Raw genomic sequence first — 22,904 nt, 5'->3', positions numbered from 1 at the left:
GTGGTGAAGATGCTAGACCTTGAGCTGAGCACATCCTTAAGCAGCAGAATTCAAACTGTGGTCTGAAATGGTGTAAATTCACTGAAATATAAACTGCACATGTTCAAGGAAGGTCAGTCATTTGATAAAAACTGGACTGAACATGCTCTGACTGCCTGCAGTTAAGTTGACTACTGCTTTTAAAGAGGGCCAGACTTCTTTCCCTGTGCAGTCCCTGACAGCTGACAAGTGAAATGCCTGCACAAGTTGCTCAGCTAATGCCCGGACTCTCACATCATGCCACTTCAGCCCCTTCTTCCCCCTGCTCCAGAGCACTCTTTCAGCTTTCCTGAAAATGTGGATCGTGCCCTCTGTCCCCATGAGATGCCAGTGTCCTGTCAAAATTAACCTATTAGTTGATTATTTGCTTTTGAATGGGAAACGAATAGGAATGTCATTCAGTGTTTCCAAGCTGGAGCGGCAGAAAGGATGCTTTCCGGATGAATGGAGGTCATTGTGCACTCTCTCTGGCATGGGGCTAAGCATACATGTCTGGAACCTTAAACTAACGTCCTTTGCTGTAAGAATAAGGGCCAGCCCCTTTGCTCAGGGGCGACGATGGAGATCGTCATAGCATCTGTTTTTCCTAGAGGACATGGTTCTGGTCTCAGTTTTGGCAATTCATTGTCGAAACTACTTCCAGTTAACTCAGGTGCTGGTGCTGGAGCGAAGCAGGGATGGAGGGGATCAGAGTGAGCCCACTGACTGCCCACTCGAAACGCCGGCTCTTTCAGCAGATGAGCTGCTGCTCAGAGGAGGCTCGCTGTCAGCTGGCTGGGCTCAGCCGGGCTGGCCGAGCTGACCCGGGGCACGCTGCAAGGACCGGGGGCCAGCAGGCTGCCCGGTGCCAGAGGCACCCGGGCTAAGTGGCTCCGGCCAGAGCCCTCAAGAATGGAGAGGGTCCTTCAAAAGGAGACCAACCTTCGACCTGCAGTCATCATTTTGGCCATCAGGTCAACAGTTGTTCCACAGAACATCGGCAATTGTCTTTCTCCTTGTGTCAGGAGGCTCTTGAAACATTATACGAGGATAATTAAGTGGTGAATAAGGGTCAGCGTGGACAAATAAATCAAACTGATAGTTTGAACACAGACTGATTGAGCAAAAACAAGGAATTGTGCCATGCCTGTTAGCGCTGCTCTTGATGTTAACTGACTTTGTTAACATTACATCCAAAGGCAGCAAGTGGGAAAGCTTTGTGAGGAATCAAAAGCTGAGCAAAGAGACATGGGCTTTAATTGTTCAGCTTTATTTTTGAAATAAAGACATGCAGTGCATCAATTTAGCTGACTTTAATGGACCACAGAACTGAACCTATTCTTTAAAATGCTAATTGAGTTTGAAGATTCTCGCCTCTCGCAGAAGAGGGACGCAAGAAATGCCAGTGCCACATTCAGACGTGTCAGGAGCTGTCGTGCAGTTTCATTCAAAGCAAGAGGGTGAAGCACATACCATCGGGTAAGAGGAATGTGTGCGTATAACAGGATAATCTATCCACAGAGGAGAGAGCAACTCGGCAAATGACATGTCTATATATATAGCCTCATACAGAGGAATATATCTTTATATGTACAATAATACAAAACTGATGTGTGGGTCTTTAATACAAACACTGTATCACAAACCTGCAAGGTGCATGAAAGCTTTCACTCTCAAACCCATAGAACCAAAGGTCATTAACTTATTTTAAGGAGCAAAAAAGGGGCAGTCAGTCCTTAAAACACTTTTTAAGGGAAAAAAAATGTCTGCCACTTCATGTGTTTCTAAGGAAAAAATGGACTTGGACATGGGAATATAGAATATACATTTCACTCTGTCATCACTAAAAAGAGTGCTGGGTACAAACCACACTAGTTCTGACTTAGAGGATCAAGGTGATGTGTTTAAAGAAGGAAACTCATCTTTCCACACATGCTAGTAATGTTCTATTGAAAACTAATTAGCATCCTTCCATGTTGCTATCTTTCCCTATCTACACACATGGCAATTATTTAAGTAAACTATTGAAAGTGGTGAAAACAAATTCTGAAATTAAAAATGAGGACTGAAAGAACACAATTTTGTTTTCTTTTGTTTATGTAACATTGATCCTCTCCAGAGTTTGCAGCCAACATTAATAATGCCATGATTATTTTTTTCTTACTTATAAGGTACTGTGCATGGCACATTACAGACACATAAAATGTGTCTGCCCCAGATACTTTACAGTCTAGTTCAGACAAATTTAGAAGATGGACCTAGTGTAATAAAGTTCACAGATTTCGTGTGGCTGGGGTCTGTTATTTTTCCACTGCAGGTTGTTATATACTATCTTTGCGTGCTGCAGAAACTTTCTCTCTGGCTGGGTTCCTACAAATTTATTATTGCTGGGCTTTCACACTGCAAGGCGCAGAATTACTTCTTAGGCAGGATGCTATGAATGCTTCAACATAGGGAGCTGACACTTCACATCGCAACTGGACCATACAAAGGCAAGTAAGTTATAAGAGATAAATTTAATGATAAGCATGTAAAAAAATTCTATGGGAAATGTATCTGTGCGGCTACATGAGTTACGAGGGTTTGCCAAGAAAGGTGTAATGGATTATGGTGGAAGATGAAGGGGAGCTCCCACCATATCCAATCAGCCTTTTACTTAAAGGTCAGGACATTCTGTCTGGGTCCACTTGAGTTTTTGATTCTGCCGTTTCACTATTCAGTGGCACAATGTAACTGTCAGTCTCAACAACGGTTCCTCGAGCCACTGGCTCCACTGCTCACAGGGCAACACACAATATTTCACAGCCACAAAACAATTCACTGTCTGCATAGGCAAACCATATGATTTCCATGGGGAGCAATATTGACACACCCTACTGAGCGCTCTTAAGGGGACTCTTAAAAGAGTTACATCTTTAAAAAAAAAAAAAAAAAAGAAAAAAAAGAAAAAAGGCCTATGGCTCTACTATTCTTCTCTATGACTAAGTTACCAAATAGCATTTTAATGTTCTGTCTCCATGAGATGAAGTTAAATGCAAATATTCTCTATGCCTTCTACCCTCTTTCTCATTTTACCAGAGGGAGACAGTTTTACTGCTATGCAAAGTCTTTCTGGCCAGTAAGTAGTTGCACGATAGACACTAGGAAAGAATTTAGCACATGAATGATGGTCTGTTTGGATTTTCCCCAGTGAGTATTTATGGTGTTATATTATTCATTTCCAGCTCTAAGATAAATCCAGAGACTGGTATGAATTTATAAACGCAGAGGACCCTGCCGATGGTGTGTGAAGCACTTCAGCGCTGGGCTCTGCTCTGCCTCTCACCTCCTTTGAAGGCAGTTACCTGCGGGAAGGTTTGTGAGCACCAGGGGGATTTGCTGTGGCACAGCACAAGGGTTGCCCTGCAAGTCAAGAGGGAGGAACCAGACGTAATAAAGATCAGAGGTACGAGAGATGAAGAGTCACCACAGACACCCTCGGGGGCCCAGCTGCCCTTTGGGAGCCCTTTAACAAGGCTTCAAGTTCCCAAGTCCCGTACCTCTCTTACGACAGGCTTAATGTGGTCGCTAGCAGGGAGTGCCGTGCACCCCTGCCTACCAGCCCAGCGCTGGTTTTCTACCCTATGCTCCTGACACTGCCATATCTTTTTAGAAATGGATTTTCTCTCACTGCCCCTGCAGCACTCTCAGCTCTATTCAGATCATGCAGCCAGCTGCAAAATGAAAACAGCGTCAGTCCATTGTCGATGCCTTGCTCTGGCCCCCGACTTCAGGGAAAGCAACATCCCGACGCTGCAGAGAAAGGAGAGGGGCGAGGGCTGCCTCGTCATGACGTGGGCACAGCGGGTGAGATCCCGGGCACCCTGCAGGCTGTGGCCACATGGCTGCTACAGCAGGTCAAGCCGTGCGGGCTCACTCGACACCAGATCTGCTGCCCTGGGTGGACCACCTCTGCGGTGCTGCTGTGGGCTGCAGTGGTTGTGAGCGCTACAGAGAGACATTTCTTGCAAGAATTGTGTTTGGGTGCTGGCCATGACTTGGCAGGCACCTTTCCAACACCCGCACACAGGGCCCCTCTGCCGGGGTAGGCATGGTGCAGCGGAGACTGGCTGCTGTGCTGGGCACTGCAGCTGGAGGGGCGCGACGGGTGAGCCTGGCCGTGCCCATCCCAGCCAAACACATTCCTCGGGGCCCTAAGATGCCTCCACTGGGTTGCTCCACTCTCAGCACTGGGAAGCCACCTTGCCTAAAGGGCAAGTAACCCAGAGGACCTGGGACTCCTTTGGTCCCCCGTCTTGTGTGATTTCCCCCTGCCAGCTGCCTCCCCGCTAGCTTAAATGTCATCTGGAGAAGGCACTTCGTGCTGAACAGCTCCATGGGTGGTGGCAATCCACAGCTCCTCTGAGGATACACAACTTTGCAGAAGCGTACTGTGAGCTTTCAGCAAAGCCCTGACCCACTGCAGTAGCCCCGACTGCCAGCACTACACTATCCTGTGGCTGAAAAGCTTCCCACTGTTAAAAGGAGTGGATGAAACAGTCTGGCAGCTGCTAAAAGCCCAAGGAAGCCTGATTTGTTTAAAAAACTTCATGTTCTGATGGTTCCAGAACAAAATACTGCATGGCTGGTTTTTCTTCTTCCCTTGCTGTTAAAGCTCTATGTAGAGTTTTAGAATGGACTGGGTTTGGGTTGTCTTTTTTTAAAAAAAATTATAAAGCAGAAATTTTTTCTCCTGATGAGCTTCGATTGCATTTCAGCCATCTGTTGCCCGGGCAGCCCTAGCCAGGGCTGGTGACGGCGTGATATAATGGTCCCTTCTGGCCTTCAAAGCTCTGAAATTGGTGTGGCAGGATTCTGCTCAGCAGCGTGAACAGGACAAACATATGGACCAAGCTCCACTGCTGCTTCTTTGATTGTATTGGACTGCTGCTGGCCAGCACAGGATGGTCTTCCTTGGCATCTCGAGTCAAGCTATATATCGTGATAATTTTGCTTTGTCAAGCAGCAACTTGATCTTTAATGTTTGCACCAAAAATGGGATTGCAGACACTAGTGCAATAAATCTGGTTTGATCATCTGTAGACATTTTTTTGACGTTTCCCCACATGCAGTGGCCGCTGAGATGCACCATGGTACCACCATTCCTTCCCATCAGAAAGGGCTTGGCCTGACGAAAGAGCGCCCTGCACTTGCTTTAGATTGGTTTACAGGTGAGACACACTCAGTTAGCAAGGAAAACAACATATTCATTTTCCTTTAAAACCTATAAAGGAATGTGAAAATCAGGCTGACATCACAGTTGCCAACAGATTTCCACCAGTACCACAAAAAAAGTCCTTACAAGCCACCTTTCCCTGGCCTGTGCTAGTTCTGCACAGTGAGTGGGGGTAAAGCATTAGAAGGGTAGAACCGAGAGAATTTGCTATTTGAAAGGGCTTCTTCATACTCCTGTGGTACTGTCAGGTGGGGAACACACAGTCTGTGTCTGGATATAGCCTGTGACTTCATCTCATCATCAGCTGGCAGAAGCCCCTCTGGTGACCACTGCCAGAACAGTGCAGGTTAGATCAGCCCACAGGCTGCTCTAAATTTAGACTGGAAATGGGACTCAGAAAGTCTTGGGGATGAGCAAGATCATCTGAGATCTGTCAGTATCTCCCTAACACCTGCCTTTTTCCACTGTGTATAATTTGATCAGAACAAAAAAAAAATTCTCACTTTACCATGCAGGCACCCAGGTTATGGTGCTTGCTATTGAGCAATCAAATGCCACTATGGCAGAGAATAGGTGAGTTCAAACAGACCTTGAGGTCTGAGACCTTGTAAAACTCCCTTAGTTAAAATACCCTAAGTTAAAATAAACTTAGGAGTTCCTTGAGCTACTTCTGCAATGGCGGGGGGAAGGATAATAAATAGTACTAAAAGCCAAATACACCTGTGTGCAGTGTACTAAGGGCTGGATTATTTATGAAAATAAACTGGCCATGAATAGACTTGTTTCTTGTCAGGAAGGATATGGTCAAAATATCTCCTACAAGATGGGAAAACTTGCATGTGCAGCAGTCCATGACAGGCACATGTTGTGCCAGACAGCCCGCACTGGAACAGTGCTTGCCTGATGGACACCTAGTGCGGGAGTGATTTGTGATGGTAACGGCTCTGTCTGTCGCCCTCCATCCCAGGCAGCAAAAGACAGATCATGGCTCCAAGTGCTGTAACTTTTTTCTCTGAAGCTGGGAGCTGCTTGGCCAGGCTTGCTTGGCCTGAGGGCTCTCCTCTGCCTCAGGTGGGTCCCACAGTTTTGCCTGGTAGAGGAAGAAGGTGATGCCTGTAAATCTGGATTAAAATTGCTCTAACAGTTCTGACAGGCTACAATAACACAGATGCTGCGAGCCTTGTTTCAGATAGCAATTACCTAAGCTTTCCTTGATTAGTACACAGCTGTCAGTCCCAAAGGGCATCAAGTCCTCCATGTACTTTTAGTGTGAATATGGCCTTGTGGCCACAGTCCTGAGGCACCTCACAACCCACTTATATTTCTCCTTGCAGCTCCCCTGTGGTGGGGTAGGACTTTTCTTTCTGGTTCACAGGTAGAGAAATCAGGGCTATGCCAATGCTACCAGCTTGCTGCAGGGCTGAGTCCCAGGTTCCCCTGTTGCTGAGGTCTCTGGAAAAGATGCTCAGGATTTTTCCCCAGTTTTCATGCCTGTCCACACATCCTTGGTGGTTTCAATGTATGTGTGCACATCAAATCCTCGTGCATCCCCAGGTTTCCCCAGCTTAGTTTTTGCGAAGGGGTTGAGCAGGGGCTCTCCTCTCCTGGGTTGGCATCCTAATCCCCTGCTTTTCAGACAGTGCCCTCCACCCCATGATATAACTTGTCCCCCAGCAGAGCAAAGAGGAGCAGCATTGCAGCGTATCTGCTGTGCAGAGGGAGTGTCCCCAGGGCCTGCCCCATGAGGACAGAGCTATTCAGCCCTAACCAGATTCAGGGTATTATTGCTGATGTGCAATATGCTGTGCCCTGTGCAGCTTTGGAGTATGCTGGATGTGTGATTTGAGATGTACTCTGAATTATTAATCAAAGAACAAAGAACAGCGCCAAGCGGCAGCCCCCCGACGGTTGAAGGGAGTTCTGCCATTAACTTCCCTGAGAGCAATATTGGACACAAAGTGCAAGGATCTGTACTCACCATAATTTTTAAATGCACATTGCTACTCTACACTGCGGAGTCCTGGCTGTGTATGTGTTGGTGATGGATTTCCTCAGCATATTTGGGCTTCACAGTGTCACAGATACCCAGGAATGATGAAAAAGAATAGAGCAGATATGTGGCAATGCTCTTTCTAAAGCCATATTCATGTTAGCTCTCATCCTGCCTTCCTCCAGCAAGATGACAGAAGCAATCATAAACTGGGCAGTTTATTTCCCCCTTTGTGTGCCTATTCATTAAAACCAGCCAAGCCTTCAAAAACGCTTTAAAACCCTGTGAATGGCAGGGGTGAGAGGGTGGGAGGTAAGAGGAGGGGTAGAAAACACCCCTAGGAGCACAGCACCAATTCTTCTCCACAGCTTTGCATGTTCAGCCTCAGGGGCAGGTGAAACTCATTTATACTCTGAAGCGGGGGAGCTGCCATGCAGGAGGCTGGTCACTGGGCAGCACTGTACTTCAGCTGGCACCGTATTGCCAGTGTGAGGTCTGTGAAGGCTGAAATACCAAAGAATACCAGATTTCAGAAAGTTGGTTCTCTCTCACACCTGTATTCCCTTCCCCAGCATACACTTATCACTTCCATGACAGTAAAACGCGGTGACGAAATATGTTGATCTGGAAAAATTGGAAGGTCTGATTTGCAATAGCAGATATATTAATTTGATTTTGATTAAATCTGCACAGAATCAAAGATATATGTTTGCTCTGTCCTTTTGATTTAAACGTGTGATTTTTATATACACTGAGGACACATTAGACCACTCTGAAAGCACAGCGGGGCCTTAATATGTAAGTAAATTATTTTTTATACCCACTTTAAGGTCTATTTATTCTAATTGAGCAAAATCCTAACTCTACTGGAAATCAGTGGGAATTCTGCCATTGACTTCAGAGGCTCCAGGATTTTGCCCAAGCACAGTGTAAAACAATTTATATAGAAGTAGCCACCAGCCTTTTTGCTAGAAGTTGTGATCTAAAGGTTCAAAAATCCCCTTTAACTGCAGAAACAAAGCAGACATGCGCTTTATTCTCTTTATGCGGTGCTGGAGTATTCACTGTTTTCTGCTTAAAAACAAAAAATCAATGAAGTTTCAGAATGTTAGCAGACTTGCAGGGAGGGGTGAGAGGCAAGAGAGGCTTTCTTGCCGCTTGCATTGGAAGGCGTTCAGTGTACAGCACTGTACAGGAGAGAATTAAAAAAAAAAAAAAAAAGAAGTTAAATTTAGCCCATAACACCGTACAGGAGAGAATGTCTCCCCGGGGCGCCTCTACATGAGGCTACAGAGTGCCATCCCCGGGCTCTAACAGATGCCCAGCAGAGAAGCTCCAGGCCCTAAACCTCACCGTAGTCTCTTGTGTTAATGAGGACTCTCGATGCAGTTTAAGGTACACTGGTGAGCGGCCCTAAATCAGAGCTGGTCCTGCTCAGGAAACGTCCTGGCGGCTGCGGAGGCGGGCCTGGTTGCATTCCAGATGTGGTGCCTCCAGCCTGCCTCTGACCAGCATTCATTTCTGCACTCCACAGCTGGTCCATGTAAATGTGCCATATTGCAGCCCATCTGCTCAGAGAGTGAACAGTGGCACATCTCTCTCTGACAGTGGACCATTTTATTGAACGCTATAAATATTGAAATTCATAGGCATGAAGCAGCAGATTTTTAATGTTACTTAGAGAGACATTTGAGCCACAACCTTTGGCAGCAGCACACGCTGCTAGTATCTCAGTACACTGCACGCCATTTGGTTCAGACTCATGAACAACTTTTCCAGAGATTTCATGGCTCTCCAATCCCAGGTAAAATGGAGTACAGACCCTGTGGGATGATATTTAGTGTGAATGTCACCCTGCATGCAATGTGCATTTGGGATATGGACTTTCCAGCCCTGTTCTGTGTTAAACCATATGTTAATGTTTTCATACTCAGAAAAGATTAGTTCGGGGACCCATAAAGTTTCAAAACTACAAATAATAGGCTAACCAAAATGAAATGTGAGGTATTCCTAAGCCTGAATGTTGGTTTTTTTCTCCCAAAGTCTCTGCAGTTTGTGTTTTTTAAATGGCACCACTGCATTTTGCAACAAGAAACTGGCATATTCATATTTTATAAGCTAATACATGTAAATTTTGTATTAGCGAGTAAACATCTCTATTAATTTGAAATTCATGGCATCTGATCTGGAAAAGAAGCAAAACACCACTTTGTGGTTTTCTGTTTGTCAAGTAGTCCCTAGTAAGTGTTCAGTGAGCTGGAAAGAGCCGAAACCCAAACTAGGATAAATGTATATATTATTTCCAATGGATATTTTCCTCTTGCCAAGCCAGCAGTTCCTGCAGAGCATCAGGAACCAGCCTTTTCCCTTTTGGAATCAAAAGGAATTTTTCCATCTACATTAATTACAGAAGGATCAGGCCCTTAATGAAAGAAACTGCATTTAAAAGGGAGAACATATTTGAAATTCTCTAAAATGCTTTGAAAAAAATCATGTTCATTTTTATGTGGGGTGTTGAGCCTGCCATGACATCCACAATGTTTTCTACTCCTGGAGCTGTTCAGGCAGTAAATAATATCACACTTGGCCGGCAGTAGCTCAGGGAGCGAGATGGGGGGGTTGTTTTATTCAGAGGTGTGCATCCCAGCTCCTGTGACAAGCAGGCTTAAAAGTTTTCTGAGCATGTGGAGTAAAGTGGGGACTGGGGAAAAAAAACAAGCAAAGGAAAAAGACCTGCTGAGGATACTGTCTTGGCACTTACATTTCTCGAAACTGCTAGCTTTTTTAGTTTGCTTCATTATCTTTTTTGTCGTTGCTCCATTGTCTTCATTATAATTTAAAAAGAGGCAGGGAAGATGGCATCTTTAGTAGTGAAGTCGTACCGTTTGGACAATAAGCTGTGTCACCGCTCAAGCCGGTCCCCCAGTTCCCAATCAGCAGTGTTATGTAAGGTGGCAGGTTAATAAATGCGACACACTGAAATCATTTGTACCAGATTATCTCTCTTTCCAAACTCTGACAGATGCTAAGTCCAGCTGGTAAAAAAAGTTTATAGGCGAGTTGGATCTGGGGCCTTCACACACTCCACAATGTTGGCTACCAATGCTTGTTTTAATGAGTCACGAATTGCCTGTTTATCTTCTGCTCCCTGCTGTTTCTGCATTTTCTCTTCCAGAACAATCCTAGAAACACATGCTGCTACAGACGCTGGAGCAATGTGTGTAGACATTTGAGCCAAATTATTATAAAGAACTCTTTCTTCTCGGATATTAAAAAAAAAAAAAGGCGAGAATTGCACATTGCCTAGCAAATCGTTATCTCAGATGTTCGCTGTGACATGCTCAATATGGCCTACCAGAGAAAGTTGGAGACATTTGAAACCTTAACAACTACACAAAATGACACTGTAATTGGCGGGTTTTGTTGTTCATGTTCTGGCTCTGCGAAAACTGCTCTAAACACTTTGTTTAATGATGTTACATTATGACAACACATGGCTTCTATAGAGCAAGTCATCATGTTGAACATGCGATATCACAGGAAAGGGGAGTGGGGGCCCAGTGGGGCTCAGCAGGGAGAGGGGCAGGGTGCCCACGCGTGCCAGTACACGCGCGTGCACACGTGGGTAAAGGGACAGCCCGGAGCTGATGCACTCCCATCGATGGGCTCCTCTGCCCATCCCAATGGCTTAAAATCAGTGGTGATGTCTTTCCAGGAGAGCCGCTGGCCGTGGGGTGCGTGGGGGCACCAATGCCCTGCCATGCAGCAGCCTCCATCACCCTCTGACTCTTCTGCCGTGACGGTAGCTTTGTTATTTGGACTAGGCCGGGCTGACTTGACAGAACAATGCCCTGATGCAGAGGGCTCTGTGGGCAGAGACGTGTGCCCTGCCACCCAGCTGGGCTGGGAGCAGCCATGGTCCAGAGCCGAGACCATCTGTGCCAGACAGCCAAGCTTCCAAGTAAGCCACTACATGGTGTTTCCATGTGGGTCGTGTTGCCCCACAATGTAACCTGAGGATTTTTAGCTCCCATGATCCTGTTTAAAAAAAATTCCCCTTGTACCCTCTGAAATAATGTACATGCATGGCATTGGATGCAGGTGCAAGATAGCCTCACATCTACAGAGATGCCCTGCATAACTCTATGGGGAGCCCCAGCACAACCCTGGCCTGAGTTCCCCAGTGCAGGCAGGATCACTGCTCTCCTCATGCAGCATGGTGAGGTTCTGGATCCCTCTGATCCTGCAGGAGACTTTCTGCCATAGGGGACACAGGTTCTCCAGGCAGTGGCAAGGAGTATGTGCAGGAGGGCAATGGCACAGGGCATGTCCAGGAGAGCTGGCTGGGCTTCCGCTAGGTTCATGAGGAGCAGAAATGGACATGTAGGGACTGTTCATCATATGCTGCAACATGCTGCTGCACTACCTCTGTTTCATCTGTGTGTGCTGAGCACACAGGGGCAAACCCACCATGTCTGATGCCTTTGTGGAAAGGGGGCTCGATGCTGTGAACCTTGGCACAGCCTCATGTAGCTGGTGCATGCTGAAAACAGCTGGATGGAGCATCTCTTTGGTGGCACGGGAAACTTTCTCTGGCTGCAGCCACTGCACTTATCATGGCTTTGCACAAGGCTGCAGCAGCGGCTCCCGCGTTTGCAGGTTTCCCAAGGTTTCTTTGTGTGTCTGCTGCCTGACTGAGTGGCCTCCCTGATGTCCTCAGAAAGAAAACAGTGAGGTTCCCACTTTTGCTAGTGCTCCTAGTTATTAATAGAATGTTTCAAATTTGTCTTTTCTTTGCACATGGGAAACTGTACGGTCATTTGGCAGATGTTGAAACTCACCGATTTTATATCCAGCAGCTTGGAAAAACAATGGATGTCATACTCTGTTTAACAAAATATATGCTAGGCAAAGTCCATCTTCTGTGCTAGCAAAGTGAATCTTACTCCTACCAATCACTCACTGTCATGAAGCCGAAGGAACCACCGTAATGCTCTAAGAGGATTTGTTTGCGGTTCTAGCTTTCACCTTAAATGGTGCAGCTCTCGCGTACAGCCGTGATGCAGTTATTGCCAGTGCTGCCTTACATCTACCTTCTCTTTTTATTTAGCTGGTTTAGCGGTATGCTAATGACAGGAAGAAAGCATACATATAAAATATTGTAAGCATCAAGACATGGAAGGAGAAGGTAAATTTGGCTCCCAACCATGAAATTTTATTCTGCAGTTGCCTTCTTAATGGCATCTCTTGAGGTCAGTGGCTTTGAATTCTCCCAATTGTATAGGGTCACTCTGGCAGCATTGACCAAGTAGAAAAGATTCAGCCAGGGGAAACAATGGCAGAAGTCACCCTTAAATGTCCTGCCTTCTATATCATGCAATTGATTCCAAGGCTCCCCACCACGATGTCACTGTTTGACCAGTTTGCTTTAAAACAGCTTAATTAGCTGAAAGGAAAGCTATGTCTGAGCATGTTTGTGAGAAAAAAACAAAAAGCTCTCGCCTTTCAGAAAGCTCATGCTCTGTCTTGTCGGAAATCTCTGGTTCTGAAATGAAACAACATTCCTTTCATACAGAGTTAAGTCCCTGACAACAAATTTTACCAGATTGAGGAAACAACCGGTTGTGCCGCTCACTGCTGTTGGTAGCACTGGTTTGGTTGCTTTGCTTTGGTTTGGTTGGTTTGGGGCTGAGTGCTCTGTACCACTGTTAATGGGATGGATGCTGCAGGAAGAGATTGTGGGAGCCGTAACCAGCTCCATTGCTTCTGCTCTGAGAGGCACTTGGGACTGACTGCTTCAGTACTTCGGTGCCACTTGTGTATTAACATCCAGGCCATCATCTGGAGAGGGTTTGAATGTGCAGGAAGGAGCAACAGAGACCTTTAGGTGCTTAAGCTCAACTTTTCTTATAGAGTTCTTCATATTCCCAAACCCCAGGCACAAACAAGCCCAGGAAGTTGGTGGGAAGAGAACTGATAGGAGCAGGAGGCAAGGTACCTGGTGTCCATTGGGAAGAAACCAAAACTGGAGGTCCCAGTCCTGCCTTCCTTAGCCTAACCCATAGAAAGTGGTGCCACCTCAGGGCCTGGAGGCATTAAAATACTCAACATGCCAAGCAATGCAGCTGCTGAAGGAAAAAATGCAGCGGGACATACTGCATTGCCTTTGGTTTCCTCATTTGCTCTCCAAGCTGCAGTATTTGCAGTGAGGTCAAAATACAGCCTTTGGCCCACTACATGGGCTTTCCAGCAACCAAATCTCTCCTGAAGGAAAGAACATGAGCATTGAGGGGCTTTGTTCTGTGATGGTCGTGGCAGCTTGTCAGCGTTACCAGGTTGCTGAACAGCTCTGTAAGAACTGCTGCCCTCCTGGGGGGGTAGCAAGAGGTTTGAGTAATTTGCCCAAGGCTTTAGGAAGAATCAGTTTCAAGGCTGGATCTGCTATGCAAAAAGTAAAGGCACAGTTTTTCTGTTCAGCCTATTAAGCCACAGTTTCTTGTCAGGCCTTTTCGTGTGTCTATTTGCATGGTGTGCCTAGAGCCAATCCTGACGGAAAACAGGGGAGCCCAGCATCAGAGGTGCGTGGGGGAGTGAAGCACATAAAGCCAGAGTAAATCACAGAAAGAGCCATTTAGGAAGAGAATACAATTTGGTTAATACGCTCCCTGAGACGGCCTGCACATTGCGATTTTATGCATGTGTGTAACCATATCAGGTTCAGTGAAATTAGGTGCTAAATGTATTTATGAAGGGGAGTAAAACTTTGCAGAATCAAGGACTTAGTGTATTTTGTGACATATTGACAGCATCTCACCCCTGTTATTCGTTTTCCTGGGCATTTAAGAGAAATTTCCATCTATTGCAGCTCATTTGTTCATGTCCAGAGCAGAAAAAGTATTTTTAAATAATTTTTCTTCCACAGCATGAAAGATTCTGGCTGGGAAATGAAAGAAAAGTATGCCTTGCTGCTGGATTAAAAGCTTTAGCTAAAATATATTTTTTTGTAATTTTTTTTCCCAAAAAAAGACCAAACATCTTTTAATTCACGTGCTTATATTTGAAACAATATGCTGCTGAAGATGAGACGTTTATCAGTGTTTTTTCCCTTCTCAGCTTTACAGAAAGGTGAAGGAAAGGGTGATTAAACCAGAAACAAAGTCAGTAATTAGCAGTATAAATCTCTCAGTGATTTCAGTAGGTCACAAAATTAACTGGTACAGGCTTCGGACACATCTGCTCTTTTGGCAAGCTGTGCCCTTCGTGAGCCCGCTCATTGGCTCGCACTAACCATGCGATGGGTCTCGGGGAGCTTATTTGCGCTCCCTAAGCTGAGCGCAGTGCAGCGATGAAACCCTACAGTTTCTGAAACGTTGAAGCACGTACAAAGGCTGAATGTTCCTGGTAACGGAGAGGCAGCCTCCCACAGTTTTGAAGTGCTGTGCTGTTGCCCTGGGACCCCTGGAGGGAGGTGGGGCATGAGATTTTAGTCCGAGTGGTTGAATGCTGCTTTGCAAGGCTCAGATTCAGGACATTATTTGGAGGTTTAGGGAAGAGAGATCCAGTTCCCGTGCCACAGGCTGGTATCAGGAAGGGAGCTACGCCCACAAACCAGCAAGGAGACCTCCAGCACCAGAATTACTGCTCAGTTTTCATCTTGGCCACAGCTTCATTCTCCTGGTGGCAAAGCAGCAGAGTAGCAAGAGGCTTAAAGCACCATAAATAGGGAAATAGGGAGGGAAGGGAGGAAACCAACAGTTCTGCCTCCTCTCAGCCTCAGAATGTAAGGGAGGCACGCAGGGTTGTATTGCATCAAGCCTAGTCAGCTGTCCTGTCAGGCCGCAGGCTGGAGGTCAAGTGCCTGCTGCAAGCCCGTCTCGGGGCTGCTTGTTTCACGTAAGCCATGCACCTCTGCCTGTCAGCGGGCAGGTGAAAACAGCAACAAGAGCTGTCAGTCTGACATGTTCACCTTCCTTGAGCTGTTGTTACAGATGTAACTCCTAGGTTCTGAGTTGACGGCTCAGCCCACGCTGGAGGATGGACACTCTGAGCTGTGGTTCCAAGGCATCCCGCTTGGGATCCTGGTCCCTCTTCTCACCATTTCATCAAAACTTAGAATTATGGCTGGGCTGTGGGGCAGCATCCAGAGAACCAGAGCAAGGAGGCCTGGCTCTGCCTGAGCTGGCTTTTAATCCATAAAGCAAATTCAGCTGGAAACTTTGACATTCTCACTTCTGTGTAGAAATCCTAGAGATCTGGAATCTAGAGATTGGATCCTAGAGTTATGGAATTCATGGCTGTAATTCCAAATACATGTGCTTTATAAGCAGGAATCCTAGACCTAGGCTGGGCTCCTGTTACCTTGGGGAGACTTCTAGGGACTACAGTATAGCCCTAAGTGGGCACATGAGGCTCTTTGAAACCCAGTAATGTTTGTTCCCTTTCTAATTTCATTGCCAATCTCTAATGTCCTAAGACCAACAGTGCAAAGGCTGGCTGTGGGGAGCAGAGAGGGACTAAGAGGTTTTGCAAAGCATGCCAGCACTAGGCAAGTGTCTGTTCTTTGGGTAGTTGCACAAAGGGGAGAGTGGAGCACTTTCCTAAGAGCAGGGCCAGTTTCTAGCTGTGGTCTGCAGAGAGAAGCCCACATAGCCATTGTGGCACCAACTCCGTCTTATTCCAGAATGAAAAGAAAAAGAGAACCGAATCAAAAAGATCTGCTCTTTCTGAAAGCTCTCCTCTTGTTTTACCTTTTCATTTGAGCTTTCTCCCTTCCTTCCTTTTTTTCTCCCATTCGTTCTCTTTCCATGAGTAAAACAATATAGAGATGAGACAACAACAGAGCCAGCCAGAGTGGTGCTGTGTCCTGCTACCATTTCTTCCACGGTCTTTGATATGCTTTAGAGTCTAGGGCATAAAAGCTGTCAGCATTAGAGAACTTGACGCAAGTTTAGTGTATCTGTGTCACAGGGTGTTTGGCTTTATGTAAGAGTGTTTGGGTTTGTGCATATTTAAACCATGTATTTTGACACTACTTTTAAAAACTTTTTGCATTCAATATGTAATTTCTCGGTATGAGTACTCACCTACATATTTATAGCCAAAGATGGGGAAATTGCTATCCTGAGAAAAATATACTCCTCTAGAACAGACAAACTGGACTTTCAAATCTCCTTTGTGTATTTTCACATGTAGATGTCTCCTACTATTCAGATTGCTCTTTGAACTGTATTAATACAAAATTGTTGGTGATAGCCTTTTCACTCCTGGTTGGCATTTTACTCCACAGTCTCCTACTGACTTCGTTAGACTGAGGCACTGGGTGCTGTACCATACACCCTGAGGATAGTACAGAGTGACTCCCCATTTTTGCAACAGTCTTGGTTGTTAGTGCAGCAGTGAAAAGTAGTTGACTGATCTGTGTGAAGTTTATTGAATTTCAGCTTTCCAGGGCACAGGGCAGCCAAGCCGCAGTAAACTGGGAGGATTAATAAGCTGGAGCAGATGAGAGCTTTCATCAGCACTATGGTAAGGAGGCATGAATACAATTTCTTGGCTTGAAGTACACTGAGATGCTCAGATATGTTTGGGGATTGTATTACACTGTACAGCATCACTGCCTTCAACTCTCCCGCACTGACTCAGCAGTAGCCTGCTAGCTGGAAAATCATCCAGTTCCCTTTTATCACTCTATAATACTTTTAAAGCTCCTCCAAGCACCTTAAAAGAGTGCGAAAGTCCCAGGAAAGTCCCAGTTTTCTGACAAGCAACACTGCTGTATTCTTGTTGTCTTGCCAGCAAATCTCAAAAATCACTTGATCATGAAAGAGACACAACTAAGACCATGGAAGTGGGTTAGAGAGCTCTGTGATGAAGTGTATTTGGATTATTTTTCTGCCTTGGACCTCTGGGAAATGAGATCTAAGTGGAGCCATTATACCAACGCACAGCATTTTTTTCCCAAGGCCATTAAGCACTTCACAGATTTCATCGCTGGAGGAGCAAAGCTGGCTGTTCAACCATCTGCAGAGCTGCTGAGATCCCACCCCGTCTTTGCTGGGCTTGACAGCAGAGCCCAGCAGGCTGCGAGCTACCACTTAGGTCCCCGCTCACCATTGCTGCCACTCAGTTGCTCTTGACAGTTAATGTTGGTCCCTAACCAGCCTCTGGAAACATGCGGTTTTAGGGATGCAGATTTTAAACTCCATCATCTCACTGTCCCCACGGGAGGTTTGCACCCTCTGCTCCAACCAGCCCCCTGGCTCACATCAATGGAAGATAGGAGCCAGTTTGTGTTTTCATGGCACCTTGTGGTGTTCACAGCTCCCTGTAACCCTGCAGAGGCATGAGGTGCCCTCTCCTGCTCCACCTTTCAGTTCAAAAGACCTGAACATGAAGATGGGGACGCTCCGACGCGCCTCGCGCGGTTCAAAGGGAGGCGGTTCGCAGGGGAGCTGATCTTCTTTCTCTTGCACCACAGCCATTGTGCAAGTGTCAAAGGAGCATCCCTCTCATCTCTCAGATTGATGGCATCGTCTAGGACTTCCAGCATAGACAAGATAAACTAAAGGCTTCTGCAGACAGGTATGTAACTGTGGAGACAGCAGCACTGCAAAAGAGGCCTCTGATCAAGGGAATGTTTGTCCCACAGTCGACTCTCTGGCATAGCGGTCACCTTTGACATGACTTGCTGAATAGGAGTTTGTTTTCTGATTTCCATGGTTCAGCCATAGGCCACACAAAGTAAATACAAGTAAACGGGCAACAGTGGGTTCAAAGGAACATAAGACAAGTATTTGCCCCCTTGGACGACAGTTTGGGTAGTGTTCACATGTGAATCAATCTGGTTTGGGTCTTTGAAGTGATTTTGATTAAGAAGAGTGGGGTAGAGTACTGAAAATTGACAGGGTCAATAAAAGATTGCCTGTCCTTCGGGGAATATTCTAGAGATGAACTGCTGGCATGCCAGTGCAGAGCTGCCATTGGTGCCATCGTGCAGATGTGAACTCCTGAATTGTTTAAGAAGAGAAGCAAGAGGCCTCCCCTGGCACCAGCACTGAGCCCGGGCAGCTCAGAAGAGGGATGCTGTCAGGTCAGCGCTTGCTGTCGTGCCCTTTTCAGGGCTCTTCCCTTACCCTGACTGGCCTTGCAGGCAATCTCTGAATGTGACACTGCTGTGTCATCAGGCATAGGTAACATCAGTGGGTTTAAGTTACCTCAAGCTGCAGTTAATATGTGAAGAGCTTCACTCCCTGCCTGGATGTACCACTACAAGTTGTCAATCTCTTCCACGTGATCCAGGATCATAACAAACTTATGTGGCAGAAACAGCGACTTCTGGTTTTGGAAGATGTCCTTCTGTAGGTTGCTTGAGTTGCAAGGGGAAGCCTTCGACAGGCACTTTAGGCTGTTTCCAGCTCAACACAGCCCCTAGACTGGCTGTCCTGCAAAGGGCTTGGGTTTTTTGGTTGGTTGTTGCTGTTAAGGTTTCAAATCAGCGCCTTATTTTCCTGCTGTTGGCTTTGAAGGAAAAAAAATATCAAGTACCATAATTAATGATTCTTAGAGTGTTACAGAAATAACATCAGGCACATCCTATCAAAACACCATCTGGCTAGGAAGCCCATCTTGTGGTGGCTTTAACTTTACCTGGTACCTTAATGCTTTTACCATTATATGCAACTTACTTTCTGTTAATGCACAGCATATCCCCTTCAGGGAGACAATCTGATATTTGAAGCAACTTCTCATCTGATTGATGTGGTCACTGTCACTCTTCTCCTGAAATCAAGAGTGTGCTAATCCTATACATAAGTAAAGACTATTTGTCAACATGAGTGACATGTGTGGGATGAAGACAAAAATGTGGATCCCAAGCATGGCTGGTCAGTGATCATTCCACAAAAGTTTTCACAGTGCAACATGTAAAGTGACTTCAGCAAAGATGACAAGTAGACTAATTTATAACTTGTTTGTCTATAGTAGTTATTTATTTCCTGTGCTTATTAGCAGTAATAGCCAAGTAGAGACTGTGTATATCATTACAGATTTTAAAAGGATGTTAATATCTTTTAGAATAAAAGAAATCACCTGAACAAAATAAATCCTTACTTTAACATAGGTGGATTCTTCTGAAAAGCTGCAGGTGAGAAAAGCTTCCATAGCTATTCATCATTGTGCCTTGCAGACTCATAAAGAAAAGTAGAGGATGTGCTGCTTTTGCAGTGCAGGGAAACTCAGTGTGCAAATGAAACTGCCACAGAGCAGGCAGGTGCAGGCAATTTCATAGTGGAGCTCCTGAAATCCTGCTGAAAAGGCCATTCATATATTCATAGTTATCCAGACTCTGCTTCAGCACCTCAGCTAACATAGCAGAACTGAAGAGCCACTTCTGAGGTGAGGGAAAGGCACTTGGTCAATGTCTGGGCCATCTTAAAGATGAACATAAAGCTAGTGATGCCAGTCCTGAAAGCCGGTTGCCATTTGAAATCCTGGTAGTGCCTGACTGAGCCTGAAGAAATGGCACAGGCACACCCCTGTAGCTGCCGGGGCCAGAATCCTAATCTCCCCACATATGAGCCTGGCCTTCACTGTAGGAAGGGAAAACCAGGTCAGGATAAGCCAGTGGGAGGGAGGAGCCTTTCTGTGCCCTATCCCCATGAAAATGCAGAGGCTTCTCCAAGAGTATTGCACCCATCAGACCTCCCAGGAACACCGTCCCTCAAGCCTGAGCTTGGCAAACTTATGCACACATGCACACGCATGCACACACATGCAGACACACCTGTATACGTGCTCACTGCTCCCCGAGGCTCCTCTCGCTGCCAGGTAAGCGGGACTGCGGAATAATGTATGGGCAAAGGGAGCAGCAACCAGAGGAAAAAGACAAGCAGGAGCAAACCAAGGTTCCTTGTGCTGCCTCCTCAGTGGCCAGGGCACAGATGCGCTCCGTCTGCTGTCTCGTCCTTTGTTAACTCCACCTCCCAGCCTTTGAACCTCATTAACTGGCTATGGAAAAGAGGGCACTGATTATTACCCTGAGTCATAATCCAATCACTTGGGATAATAAAGTGCCTGTGTCTTCATACAGCAGAGTACAGGGCAACCACAGCTGGTTGGAAAAGGAGTGAAAAAATTGCAGAAACACCCCCAAGACTTTTTCCTTCCCCTCACCTACAGGTTTAGTTTCCAGCCAGCCCTAACCACCGCTCATAGTGCCCGTCACAGACAACCTCCTCTGCAGCCCACCCCCTGTCCCAGAGCAGACTCCTGACATCCCTGACTGACACCGGAAAGGGCCCAGGGAAGGAAAAAAATGGTGAGGGGTACAGCACATAGACCTGGAGGAGAGCACAGCAGAAGCAACCCCAGGTTACTGCTGAGGTGAACCTCTTGACACATGCTTCGTCCTGCAGCTTATTGCCTCCAGTGACTGCAGACCCCCTCCATGTGTCTGAAGCTGATAGTACTTTGCAATAATGCTATAAATTCAATTTCTTCCCCAACATGTACAAAAATAATTTTAATTCAGAACGGTGAGGAAACTTCTCACATGGCTAAGGTCACTCCCTGTATGCCCAGGCTTTGAATGTGCTCCTGGAAGAACCCTTCTCTCTTTTCATAAAAACAAGCAGTGGTGCACTGCTAGCTAAGATGCCATTTCAGCTGCTGATGTTCTGGCACCAAACCAGGACATCAAACCAGTTTGTGTTCTAAAGCAACAATTATTTTGCACGTCTCTGGAAAGGAACTCATATGAGGATGAGAAAAAAAGGCAAAACAAGAGGATTTATCCATTCCAAAACAGCTTTGCAGAGACATTGCTGTGACACAGCAGTCTAAAAAAAGTCTGTATAAAGTCCCAGGCTTTCCCAGTTGAAGGCATCCCATTCCTGAGAAAGATGAGTGGTGCTTCCTTATTTTCTTTTTGCTTTCCCCCAAGGAAGGAAAATTGTGAGAAGAGTGCAATTTTGGTGGAAGCTGAGGTTGCAGGAGTAACGGAAGGGCACAAAGGGTTCATTGTTGGGCCAGCAATCTGTCACAGCGAGGGCTGTCACAGGAGTCTCCAAGGGGTCGGCCATGAAATGCCACCGCTACGTTGCAGAAGGAGACTTGATCTCACCTTGGGCTGCCCAGCTCTGCCCCCCGTGCTGGACCGCCCGCCAGCAGCGGTGGGGAGGGCTGACCCGCTGCCCTAAGGCACTGGCAGAGGCAGAGCTGCACACAGGGCGAGAGGGGCTGCGGGTCGGGCGCGGAGAGAGATGAGATTTATAACTGCACAGTATTTCTCTCTTTTGAAAATTAAATGGCATGTTAGAGAAAATAAAAGAGGGTTGACAGGAGGGGGTGAGCCTGTGCACGGCCAGTTCAGTTTTCAGGGCTGAGTGGACAAATGGTTTCAGCACAGCAGTTTGGTTACTGTGGTGGAGGGGAAGAGCTGCACTATGAAAAGCACGCTCAGCTTTTGTGGGTGTCTGGCGAAGCTCCTGTCCCGAAGCCACAGTCACCTATAGGACTGTGTGCCAGGGCTGTTAGTGACCCTTCTGTCCCCCAGGTGCCTACAGCGCAGGCAGGGCTGGCAGCCTGCACCCACCGATGCTCCAGCCCTCAGAGCAGCTTTGCTGGGCTGAGCCACTGGCTGCCTGCAGGGACACCAGCCCTTGGACTTTGCCAGTGCAAGAGGCTAAATTAGGTTTTATGTTTGCAAAAACAACAAAAGCTTGGAGTTTTTCCTCAATATCTGTGCAACTAGCACTTTGGTGGCTTGTGAGGAAGCACTTGATGGGGATTTACTTTGGTAAAACACGTTTGTCCCCTGGAATGGGAAATGAAGTGTCAGGCAAGAAGACCATGCTGCACCTTGCAGCCCTGCCTGAATGTCCCAGGCCACCGACAACTGGTCTAAAGCATCATGGCTCCGTGGAGGGCAATCCGGCAGTGGCCAATTTACATCAGCTGAGGATCCAGGCTTTTGTGTCATTAAAGACATAGTAGAAAAAAATCTGTTGTGAATGAAGGAAGCTCTGGCTAAAAAGTTCCAACAAGTTAGCTCTTTATTCTGTATCAGTGAAGTCTGCACACAATGAAAACATGGACAAGGGAAATTTGCACAGCATTTAACTTAGGTCAAAAAAACAAGTAATTTGTTAAGTGGCAAGGGCACCAACGCGTGCCATGTCACGCTGGATTTTCTTTAAAAATAAAAAAAATAACAAAGTTAAACTTTCAGTCAACCTGAAAATATTTGCTTTTTATGGGGGCAATGCGGAACGAATGGGACAGCAAATCTTTCTTCGGTTGCTCCTTTACAGAGACTGAAAAGCTCTATAGGGACAGTGGGAAAAGAAGGGAAAAGGAGGGGTTGCAGAGAGTGAGGGAAAAGAAAAGAAAAGAAAAGAAAAGAAAAGAAAAGAAAAGAAAAGAAAAGAAAAGAAAAGAAAAGAAAAGAAAAGAAAAGAAAAGAAAAGAAAAGAAAAGAAAAGAAAAGAAAAGAAAAGAAAAGAAAAGAAAAGGAAAGGAAAGGAAAGAGAAGAAAAGAGAAGAAAAGAGAAGAAAAGAAAAGAAAAGAAAAGAAAAGAAAAGAAAAGAAAAGAAAAGAAAAGAAAAGAAAAGAAAAGAAAAGAAAAGAAAAGAAAAGAAAAGAAAAGAAAAGAAAAGAAAAGAAAAGAGGGAAGAGGGAAGAAG

General features: G+C 46.0%; 1 long non-coding RNA gene across 4 annotated transcripts in view; it reads left to right on the top strand.

Moving 5' to 3' along the window:
* The window catches only part of LOC308064924, a 47,958-nt gene extending 25,054 nt beyond the window's left edge, over positions 1–22,904 (top strand). For all 4 annotated transcript variants that reach the window (XR_013928592.1, XR_013928593.1, XR_013928594.1 and 1 more), the window contains one exon: positions 1–22,904. This exon is cut by the window's left edge. This is a non-coding gene — a long non-coding RNA (uncharacterized lncRNA).

The sequence above is a fragment of the Falco punctatus genome (assembly GCF_963210335.1).
Source record: "Falco punctatus genome assembly, chromosome: 5".
In the NCBI taxonomy this organism is placed as follows: Eukaryota; Metazoa; Chordata; class Aves; order Falconiformes; family Falconidae; genus Falco; species Falco punctatus.
This window is presented reverse-complemented; position numbering and strand designations above follow the sequence as displayed.